The following is a 10,966-nucleotide window of genomic DNA, read 5'->3' as shown; positions in this document are numbered from 1 at the left end:
TGATTACAAGTCAGCTTCGAGCCTTTAAATGTCCCCAGGTATTTATAACTTTCAACAATGGCTACTGCTGGGTCTTTGATGATTATTTATTGTGTGCCCGTGGTACACTCTAAACCACAATACTTAAATGCATTCATTGAAATTTGGAAGGCAAAAATTCAAATATAATGATTTTGTTAAACCTGCAAATATTATGTAGTAAGATGTGCTGACACAGTAATAATAGTAATTACTTCAGCTTACTGTAAGTCATTTGAGCTCCACTTTACTAACTCCACACAGTTATGTTGAGGTAACTTAATCAAGTTGGTTGGGAGATATGGTTTCTCTCCTTTTCACTATTTAACTTGACAGTGCTTACAAATAAGGTGATTAAACTATTAGTAACAACTTAAATGTGTGTAACATTGTCAGTGCCTTGAGGGGAAGCACAGTAGCGTGGTGGTAGCACTGCTTCCTCCCAATAAGGAGACTAGGACTGGCATTCCCACTCCTCCCTGTGTGGACTCGGCATGTTCTCCCTGTGGCCGTCTGAGTTTCTTCCCAACATCCAAAGACATGCAGGTTAGATGTATTAGTGCTCAGCTGGCCCCGGTGTGTGGGTCCAAGTGTCTATGACTGTGTGTTGACCCTGTGATGGGTGGGCAACCTGACCAAGGTTTGTTCCTGCCTATGCCTGGTAATTCCTGGGATAAATGCTGCCCTGGGTAAGTGGGTTTACGAAATGGATGATACTTAAAATACTTTACATATTAAGAAAAAAGTTCTTTGGAACAATTAAATTTTTTTTTGTGTAGCCAACTTTGGTTTATAATTCTTAAGTACTTGGTAATTAAAAACAGTTTTGATTGTAAAGTAAAAGCTGATTCTCCCTACTCTTTGATGTGTGATGGTTCGTAATTTTAAAAGAAGATGATGTAACTCAAACAGCTACTTGCAAACTGTTGAGTTCATTTTTTTGGTATTTCTAAAGTCAACTATTAGTTCTGTGGCTTTCCTAAAAATAACTTGTAGAAGCGATTCACACCCAACAATTTTTAAGGTGACCCTCTTTTCATATTTACTGTGACGCCCTTTAGAGTATTGACTTGAAAAATCAAACCTCTGTGGGGACTCTGTGCATGAGGACAGCATGTTGGACACACAGCCATTTTTATGTTCACTCATTGAGTTCTGCTTCTTAACATGTAAAGAAGATGTTCTGCCAAGTTAATGTCCAGATTTAAACTTTTCTTCTGGGAGGTGGAGTTGGGTGGTCTACAAACAAGAGCTTCATGGGAGTTCTTAGTGGTTATAGAACCTCCGTGTCCTCTGTTCCTCGGCTAGCCTGCTAAGCAAAAAAAAAAAACATCTCACAAAGGCCCAGTTTCTTTATCAGGTTCCCCTTTATATGTTTTTCAAATAAATTACTGCTGATGTCAGAGGAACAACTGGTTTGAAGTCATTTAGGATTTGGGTGTTTTTGTTTTAATCCACACGAATTACTGTAGCCAGTTTCAAACCTTCTTCATTTCTAATGGGGCAAGAGGTGGCCTAAAAATGACAATGACAAGGAGACAGTCAAGCTTGGTTAGCTGAAATGGACAATGAAAGTTTTAGAATGGATGGCTGAACAGACCGAGTTTAAAACTCAATTTTGATAATAAACATTAAAAAAGGAAAAACATAAAGTGAGGATGTGAGTGATACTTACTGTCCAGAGTTTGGTCTTCTTCATCTTACCATGACTGTCCTGAATAGGATCTGACACAAAGACACTGTATATCTGGGTATGTAGTGGATTACCGTGGAGTGGTCCAATTGTTATTTCTGATGCCTCACAGCTCCAGTAGGCTGCCTTCGAATTTCTGCCTTACTCGATATTTTTGGGTAGTTTGTGTGATCTACCAAAAGTTAATGTGGCTAATTGGCCTAGCATGAATGTGTGTGTACTGTGTCCTGTGATGAATGGGCGTCCCACCCTGGAGTTACACTGTTCATGCTGCTAAGGCAGATGCCTGCTTCCTGAGAACTTGTATTGGAAAAAGATGGATGAGAAAATAATATAATAATATATACAGTATGTGTAGTGACATGTGAGTCACTGTATTGCACCTGAAAAGCAAGGCTGAGTCCACGGGCGTCTGGAAAACTAGCTTTATTCAGTTCACAACAGGAACAACAAGTGCATTTATTGAAACGGGAGCTACCACTTCACTACACACAGACACAGCAAACAAGCAGTGACATTATCAGTGATCCTGCCTTGGCTGCCTTCTTCAGTTTAAGAACAGATAGTCCTCCTCATAAGGTCAGTCCCGTGGCTGTAGATCAGTGGGGAGAGAGAAAAGAAAAAATGGGTCAGGTCAGTGGTTGGATTAAAGCACTCCCCACATCAACCTTGGCTGATGGACTCATTGCGCGGCAGGGCTGCGGCCTCGTGGTAGCCTTGTTGACCCAGTGAACCTGCCATTGCTTCACAGTGGACAAACAACCCTCGATAGACGTATCACCCATGTTTCGACAATTGGGGGTCTCAACGGGTCTCACTATATATATATATATTTATGTATATATATATTTTATCCCGTTGAATCAATCTGCGCCTTAATGGAGAGCTTATGGCCGGATACATTTTGGAAAGTTAAAAAATGAGAGGTTGCAGCAACTGCAGAAAAGTAAAATGATCGTTAAAGTGACATTTAATTATTTTTTCCATTTTGTTATGATATGTAAAATATGCGACATATGACAGACAGGCTTCTTTTCTCTTTGTGAGGTCCACATTCTCCATACTGCCTGACGGCACTGGCATGATGGGTTAATAGCTGTGGTGTGTATAGTCGCAGTCTCTGCCTTTTTTTCTTGTTTCCATTCTGTTTTAGTTCATAAAACATGAGACATCAGACAGACATGATTCACTTTTATTTGTGAGGTTCAAAACATGCGTGTTCCTTATTCCTGTTACCACATTGTACTTCCAGATGAACGCTCATTGGTTCTTAACTCACATGCAAGGAGTCCACCCCTCTGGCAAAGAGAAAATTAAGGTTTGATTGTATTGTAGCCAATCACTGGCTTGTTGTTCTCAGTCGCTGGGCATGTCAATTTAGGCAATCAGTTCGAAAGGCTGTAATGATACATGTTTCATATCAATAGGGCATAGTCCATCACTATGTAGGTTGGGCTGATTTGTGACTCTTTGTGAGTGAGTGTGTGTGCACCACAATGAATTTGCACCCTGCTTACTCTGGGTTTATGCATTTTGTACAATGCCATTACTACATTGAAGAATCATATTGATAATTACGTGGTAATGATCAAGTGCCTACACCTTACTAAGATGATATTTTATACAGTGACATCATTTGGGTAGGAGCCAAGTGCAAAACTCTGAGGAAACCGAAAGTGTCAGCAAGCAATCCGAATTAAAACTGATGGAGCATAGAGAGGAAAGGAGCTGTACAATGCTGAGGAAGGAGGAAATTAGGAGGACTGTTGAGATACTGAAAGGCTTAAAACAAGACAGAACATCCAGAGGTACCTGACATAACTGCCAGTCAAGTCCTCATAATTTTGATGTTATAGTAGCCATAGGTCTGCTTATCTGTATTGGACTAAATGGGTTCTAAACAACCCATTTGATGGGTTGTTAACCCATGATGTTAACCTAAGTTAAGTAATGGTAGTTATTATTTTAGAAACATTAATTCAGAGCCATAGTTTACAACTATTCAAAAGATAAAATAATGGATAGCACTGCTTTCTCAGCTCAAATCAACAGGTATAAATTCCAGCCCTTGTTTATGTTGGTTGAGTTTTTAGTTATTAACTGTTAATTGTCCTAGAGTGAATGAATGTATTTATACATACATGTACTCTGTGATGGAGTTGACTCCAGCCGCATTGTGCTCATGCTGCCAGGATAGATGTATTATTATATGACCCTTGACTTACTCTTACTTGCTTTCTTGTTGGGCCTAAATATATTTTCCAGGGATAAGTGAACTCACCAAGTTTGTTACCAGATTGGTCTACTCTTGAACCTTAAGATTAACACACACATAGATAAATATAAACATATACACAGACCCTAACCACCTAAGTGCTGTATGAATGGCATATGCACAGCCTGTCACTCCTTAGCACTTTAAGAGACCTACTTATTATTGGCATGAACAACATATGATGTCTTAGATATATCTCAGACTAGCTTTCCCCCGCCACTCTGCCCAAATAGCAGTTAAGAAGGACAAACTTTAAAAATCAATAAATGAACAGTTATCACTAGCTAGGCAGAGGCAAAGTACTCTCCAAAACGTGACCAGAGGTAGACCGACTCAAACAGAGGCTGGCACGTGAGTGAGAAGGGCCCCGCACCCCTCTCCTTGGCCCACAGCCGCTCTCTCGGAGTCATGCAAATAAATCGGTACCGTAGCGAACTATGATACTTAACGCGATGAGAGAAGTCACAAAATCAACCAGAATGTTCAAGCCAATTATAGAAAAAAAACAGATCTAAATCCGTTAAGTAGTTCTCTCATTTGCTAGCCAAGCAAAGGAAAGGTACGCTCCGAGGCTGGAAAGTGATTGAGGAGGGCCCAGCCTGGCTTCCCACTCCTGACGTCACGCTTTGCTCTTGCCTCAGCCTGCAGTCTCTGCCTTGGATTAGCTAAAATAAATCGCTCCTGCAAGCGAACTATGATACTTGGCACTCTGACAGAAGTCGCAAAATCAACCAGAATGTTCAAGCAAATTATAGAAAAAAACTCGATCTAAATCTGTTAAGTAGTTCTGGAAAACAGACAGACAGACAGACAGACGGGCGATGGATTTTATATATATATATATATATATATATATATATATATATATAGAGAGAGAGAGAGAGAGAGATGTAAATATTACTTTGATCTTCAAGAATATATTTAAACATACAAAGGCTCAACATCTTTGGCTATAGACCATTTATCAACCAATGATGTCTTACTGTTACTGTACTGTTCCTTCTATTGGATGGAGCTCCCCTCCTCAGCCTGATAAACCCCGCAGTTCAGAGCGTATGGCAACTTCCTACTGCTCCAGGTGCTCTTAATATTTACTTTATTACTTCAGTCACTCTAGATATAAGGACAAAGTACAGAAATTTAAAAGCAACATGGTATTTATTAAAGAATAATAATACCAGTAGAAGAAAGTATAAAAGAAAATATAGACAGCATTAGGTCTATATATATATATATACTAGAGGGCTTTGCCCCCTCCCCCCTTACCCCGGGGCACACCACGCGCCAGCCACTTCGCTTCTCTGCCACTCACGTTGTGAAAGGGGTGGGGGGGCTGAATGCACGCTTCGGATGGATCAGCTGCTTGCTTACTGTTCCTCCTGCTGTGCTGCGTGTTCTGCTTTTCGTGCTGTGCGTCGATCATTTCAAAGTCTGTACAGCAGCTGTCCTCGCTTCGCTCGCTTACCCCCCCATCCGGCTGATTATTACTTTCCTTATTTTCTGAATTTGCACATAGATTATTATTGTTGTCTTGTGCATCCTTTTTTGCCTTCTTTTCTCTCCAACGCTTTTGTGTCTCTTTTCGACGTGCTGCCCTTTCTTCTTCGCTTAGTCATTCACGTGCCATTTAGAAAGTATAACATTTTTAAGACCTGGGAGCACATGAAGTTTGTCTGCCAAAAGCATTCCAACAACTGTGAGGTTAGATGTCCATGAACTTGTTTTAAATTGTTTGTAAGAAGGACGTAATGTACAAAAGTCACCGTCTCACAGGTCTTGCTTCCTAAGATTGTAATGTCTAGTCTCGCGTGACGTCAAAGTGTCTCTCTGAGATGATCACATCTCGACCCAAGATTTTTTATATTATATATATATATTGTGGCAGACGACCAGGGACCATGCCCCACTGGAACACCTGGACCAGGGAAGGACCGGGAGAGGGGCAATATCTCCCCTGGGCACAAGAAAACAGCCCCCCCGATTCCCATCAAGGACCACGGATACGGAGCTGGGAAGCTCAACCCTGTAGGGGTCCGTGGCCAACCTCAGGGGGCGCCTTCCGCCCACACCAGGAAGTGCTGCCCTTCCAGGAACTGTGTATGCCCAGAGTGCTTCCAAGTGCAAGGGCAACACTTCAGCCACACTAGGAAGTGCTGCCGGAAGACCATCTCGGAGCTCCTGGAGCACATCTGGGGCACTATAAAAGGGGTCGCCTCACTCCCTTCGGGGAGCCGGAGTCGGGAGGAGATAGACGGAGCTTGCGAGAGAGGAGTGGAGGCGGCCAAAGAGAGGAACTGGACTGAGTAGTCTTGTGTGAGTTGGTGGAACCAGTTTGTACACTTTGTAAATAAACACATGTGTTGTGGACATTTGGTATTGTGTCTGTCTGTGGCTGGGCTATCGGTTACAATATATATACAGTACTGTGCAAAAGTTTTAGGCAGGTGTGAAAAAATGCTGTAAACAAAGAATGCTTTCAGAAATATAAATAATGATTGTTTATTGTTATCAATTTACAAAATGCAAAGTGAGCGAACAAATCAAAAATCTAAATCAAATCAATATTTGGTGTTACTACCTTTTGCCTTCAAACCAGCATCAATTCTTATAGGTACACTTGCACAAAGTCATGGATTTTGTAGGATTCTAGTCAGGTGTATGATCAACCAATTATACCAAACAGGTGCTAATGATCATCAATGTCACACGTAGGTTGAAACACAGTCATTAACTGAAAAAGAAACAGCTGTGAAGGAGGCTTAAAACTGGGTGAGGAACAGCCAAACTCTGCTACCAAGGTGAGGTTGTGGAAGACAGTTTCATGTCATGGCGAGATTGAGCACAGCAACAAGACATAAGGTAGTTATACTGCATCAGCAAGGTCTCTCCCAGACAAAGATTTCAAAGCAGACTGGGGTTTCAAGATGTGCTGTTCAAGCTCTTTTGAAGAAGCACAAAGAAACGGGCAACGTTGAGGATCGTAGACGCAGTGGTCGGCCAAGGAAACTTAGTGCAGCAGATGAAAGACACATCAAGCTTATTACCCTTCAAAATCAAAAGATGTCCAGCAGTGCCATCAGCTCAGAACTGGCAGAAACCAGTGGGACCCAGAGAAGTCTGGCCAGAAGTGGTCTTCATGTAAGAGTTGCAGCCAAAAAGCCATACAATAATGAGTTTCTGCAGGCAACAGTGAAACATGGTGGAGGTTCCTTGAACATTTGGAGCTGCATTTCTGCAAATGAAGTTGGAGATTTGGTCAGGATTAATGGTGTTCTCAATGCTGTGAAATACAGGCAGATACTTATCCATCATGCAATACCACCAGGGAGGTGTATGATTGGCCCCAAATTTATTCTGCAGCAGGACAACGACCCCAAACATACAGCCAAAGTCATTAAGAACAATCTTCAGCGTGAAGAAGAACAAGAAGTCCTGGAAGTGATGGTATGGCCCCCACAGAGCCCTGATCTCAACATCATCGAGCGTGTCTGGGATTACATGAAGAGACAGAAGGATGTGAGGAAGCCTACATCCACAGAAGATCTGTGGTTAGCTCTCCAAGATGTTTGGAACAACCTACCAGCTGAGTTCCTTCAAAAACTGTGTGCAAGTGTACCTAGAAGAATTGATGCTGTTTTGAAGGCAAAAGGGTGGTCACACCAAATACTGATTTGATTTAGATTTCTCTTTTGTTCATTCACTGCATTTTGTTGATTGATGAAAATAAATGATTAACACTTCCATTTTTTAAAGCATTTTTTGTTTACAGCATTTTTTCACACCTGCCTAAAACTTTTGCACAGTACTGTATATATATATATATATATATATATATATATATATATATATATATATATATATATATATATATATATATATATATATATATTGTATGTCTTTAGAAAAAGCTTACGAAGAATGTCAAGGAATGGAAGTTTGTCCTGGGGCAACTTTTGATTCAGCAATTGGTGGAATACATGATTTACATCCTCCAATGTTTAGATGAAGTGGTCGCATGTCTCTAGGTCTCCTTTTCTGATGTAGCCTTTGCCCTCTTCTGATGTCCTTTTTCTCATTGCCCCTCCTTGTTCTTCTCTCCCTTGGTCCGCCAGACTAGCCATATTTAACATTTTTAAAAAATATTAAAATTCCACATGGGGCTACGTGACTTGGGCTTTGTAATTTCATCTTTGTGACTTGGGTTTCATGACTTGGGATATTACATACCTTTGATTTGTTGACTGTCAAAGTTCTGTTTCTAAGTGATAAGATAATCAACACAGCCTGACGCAAACTGTTGAAACTGATATTTTAAGATGATATAATTCAGGAATAGAAGATACCTTGATGTTATTTGACTCTATAAAGTTAGGTTCACCTTATTTGTTTGAGCAAAAAATAAAATATAAGCATCTACAAATTAAAACTGAAGATCTGCCACTTCAAGACAGTACAATTGGCTTTGGTGTCCAGTGACCCTGAAACTGGATTCACTAAATGGATGGATGTTCAGGCGATCACATTATTACTTCACCTGGTTGAAATAATCTATCTCAATATTTCAGAAATCACTTAATTTATGATGATGAGCTGAGCATACAGTGCTGAACTCAGCAACACAATGTCAAGAGCAGCAGGGTAACACGTTTAAAGTATCTTGTGTTAAGTACAGTAGTCCGATTACGCATCTTTACAAATAAAATACAGCGGAACCTCGGTTTGCGAGTAACTTGGTTTATGAGTGTTTTGCAAGACGAGCTAAAATTTTTAATAAATTTTGACTTGATAAATGAGCGAGGTCTTGCAGTACAAGTAGTATGTATACGCTTTGTCTGTTGAGCGTCATGTGATCACAACTGAGCTAATGGTTCTTTTCTCTCTCGCTGCGAGATTGTGGGCAATCGTCTCCTGTTCTCTGTCTGAGTCGGCGTGCCTCACTCATATAGTCAACATCCGTACGAGCGTATACTGTTTACTACAGCATTGTGACTGTGTGTGTGTGTGTGTGTGTGTGTGCGTGTGAGCACGTGTGTGCTGTGATGTGCAAGTCCCCATCTTGCACCCCAAAACACGAAGCTGAGTCTCAGTACTTTAGCAACACCAGCTTTATTCAGCTTGTAACAGCAACAGCGCGGTTATTTATTGTAGCAGGATCTGCCACTCTCCAATAAACAGACACAGCAGTCAGGCAGGGTTGTGGCCAAGTAGTACTGTGCCGTGTGCATTTTTCTTGTTCCTTGTATCACCCATCGACGGCAGGCGCTTGTAGCATGTCTGCGATCTTTTCGGATTTGCTTTTACAGTGAACTGCTACAGCGCTTGGAGACTGCAATTGCTTTGGGACGCTCTTCCGCGTGTCGTCCCGTTGGGTGGAATCCCACAAGAATTTAGAAACTCACTCACACCAGCCATGATTCTTTTCAAAGGTAAAGTGCAGGTTAATTTGTTTTATTTATTTTTACTTTATATTTTGTATTAATCATTTTTATATTAATAGTTTTGGGTTGTGGAACGAATCACCTGAGTTTCCATTATTTCTTATGGGGAAATTCGCTTTGATATACGAGGTTCCACTGTACCTGCATTATTATTCCAGCAGCGCTGGGTGTAAGGCAAGAAGCATATGTACATCAGGTCCATTGCAGGCTCAGTTGCACGGCCAAGCAGAAGAGTGTGATGTGTGCAATTGGTAACAGGTCAGGTCAGGTCCATGTGCCTGCCTGGAAGGGCCACGTTAAATTGGGACCCAAGTGCTGCTTTTCAGCGGGTGACACCTCAGCACCACACCAGTTCCTATCCCCATCAGGCCTAACTCTATTAGCTCTCCGGCAGTTTCAACCCTTCTCTTCTGGAGATGAGGCTCCTGAAGGCTTACCCCCATTGCCTTCATTATGCAAGCAGCCTTCCTGTGGGTGGCTGCAGCAGAGCTACTCCCGCAGAGAGCAGAAAGGAGTCCTGTCTGCTGTTTCGGAGCTGTGTAATGAAGTGCCAATCCTGTCACCAATCCTCAGGTTTTCCATGTAAGTTGGGGGAGCACTTGCAGGGCCAACCTATAAATAAAGTGTCAATTTAACTAAAGATATTTATAAAATATAAGAAAATGATCACAGACGTCATGCTTATTTTTGGATTCATGTTGGCAGATGATGACGTTTAATTTTCTTTTGCACAGTTGAATGATGTTGGAGCATTTCAGCAAAAGAGAATTACAGAAGAATACTTGTACATGTAAATGCATATTATTAAGAAATCAGGTTTCTGCCTTAACTGAGTTATTCTCTTTAATTTTCTTTCGTGTGTGCATGTAAACACACTCAATGACAGTGCTATTAACATCACACTGGGGTTACTTTCATTTATGGTTCCTGCTGATTATCCATCTATTCATTTTCTGAATCTACTGTGCCCATTTACAGTTTAGGGTGAAGGGTGAATGTATCATAGTAGATACCAAGCCTGCATGAGAGAATCATGGGGCGCATGCATACACACAGACCCAGTCATTAAGGCTACAGATACACACCACCAATCACACAGAGGGGAAGGAGGGCATCAGGTTAGATAATTTGGGTTTTTATTAAACAAAAGGAAATGTTGTATTGTAATACTTTCTTGTTTATTATGGTACTGATGAGTGGTGATGTGATGCATGTTCATCAGATATGCAATTAAAAACTTTCACTGGCCTCCATACACAGGACAATACAACTACTAGCACCAAGGCCAGGAGTCAGGCCTGGGCCTGTGAGCTGTCAAGTGCCCCCTTAAACACACTTATTTAACAGACTAGGAGTAAACACTGAAAAGTAACAAAAAAATGTAAAAGAACTTGTACCAAATGTAGTTACATCGCCTTCTAAAACAATAAGAAGTTCTAGCAAGAGCTGGTGGAGAAATGCCAACATGTTATGTAAACCAAAACTACAAAGATGTATGTAAGCTCATCCCAGAAACCACAAAGCCTTGCAGCTGTTCACGCC

Source organism: Erpetoichthys calabaricus, chromosome 9 (assembly GCF_900747795.2).
Source record: "Erpetoichthys calabaricus chromosome 9, fErpCal1.3, whole genome shotgun sequence".
NCBI classification, from domain to species: domain Eukaryota; kingdom Metazoa; phylum Chordata; class Cladistia; order Polypteriformes; family Polypteridae; genus Erpetoichthys; species Erpetoichthys calabaricus.
Note: the sequence above shows the minus strand (reverse complement) of the source record.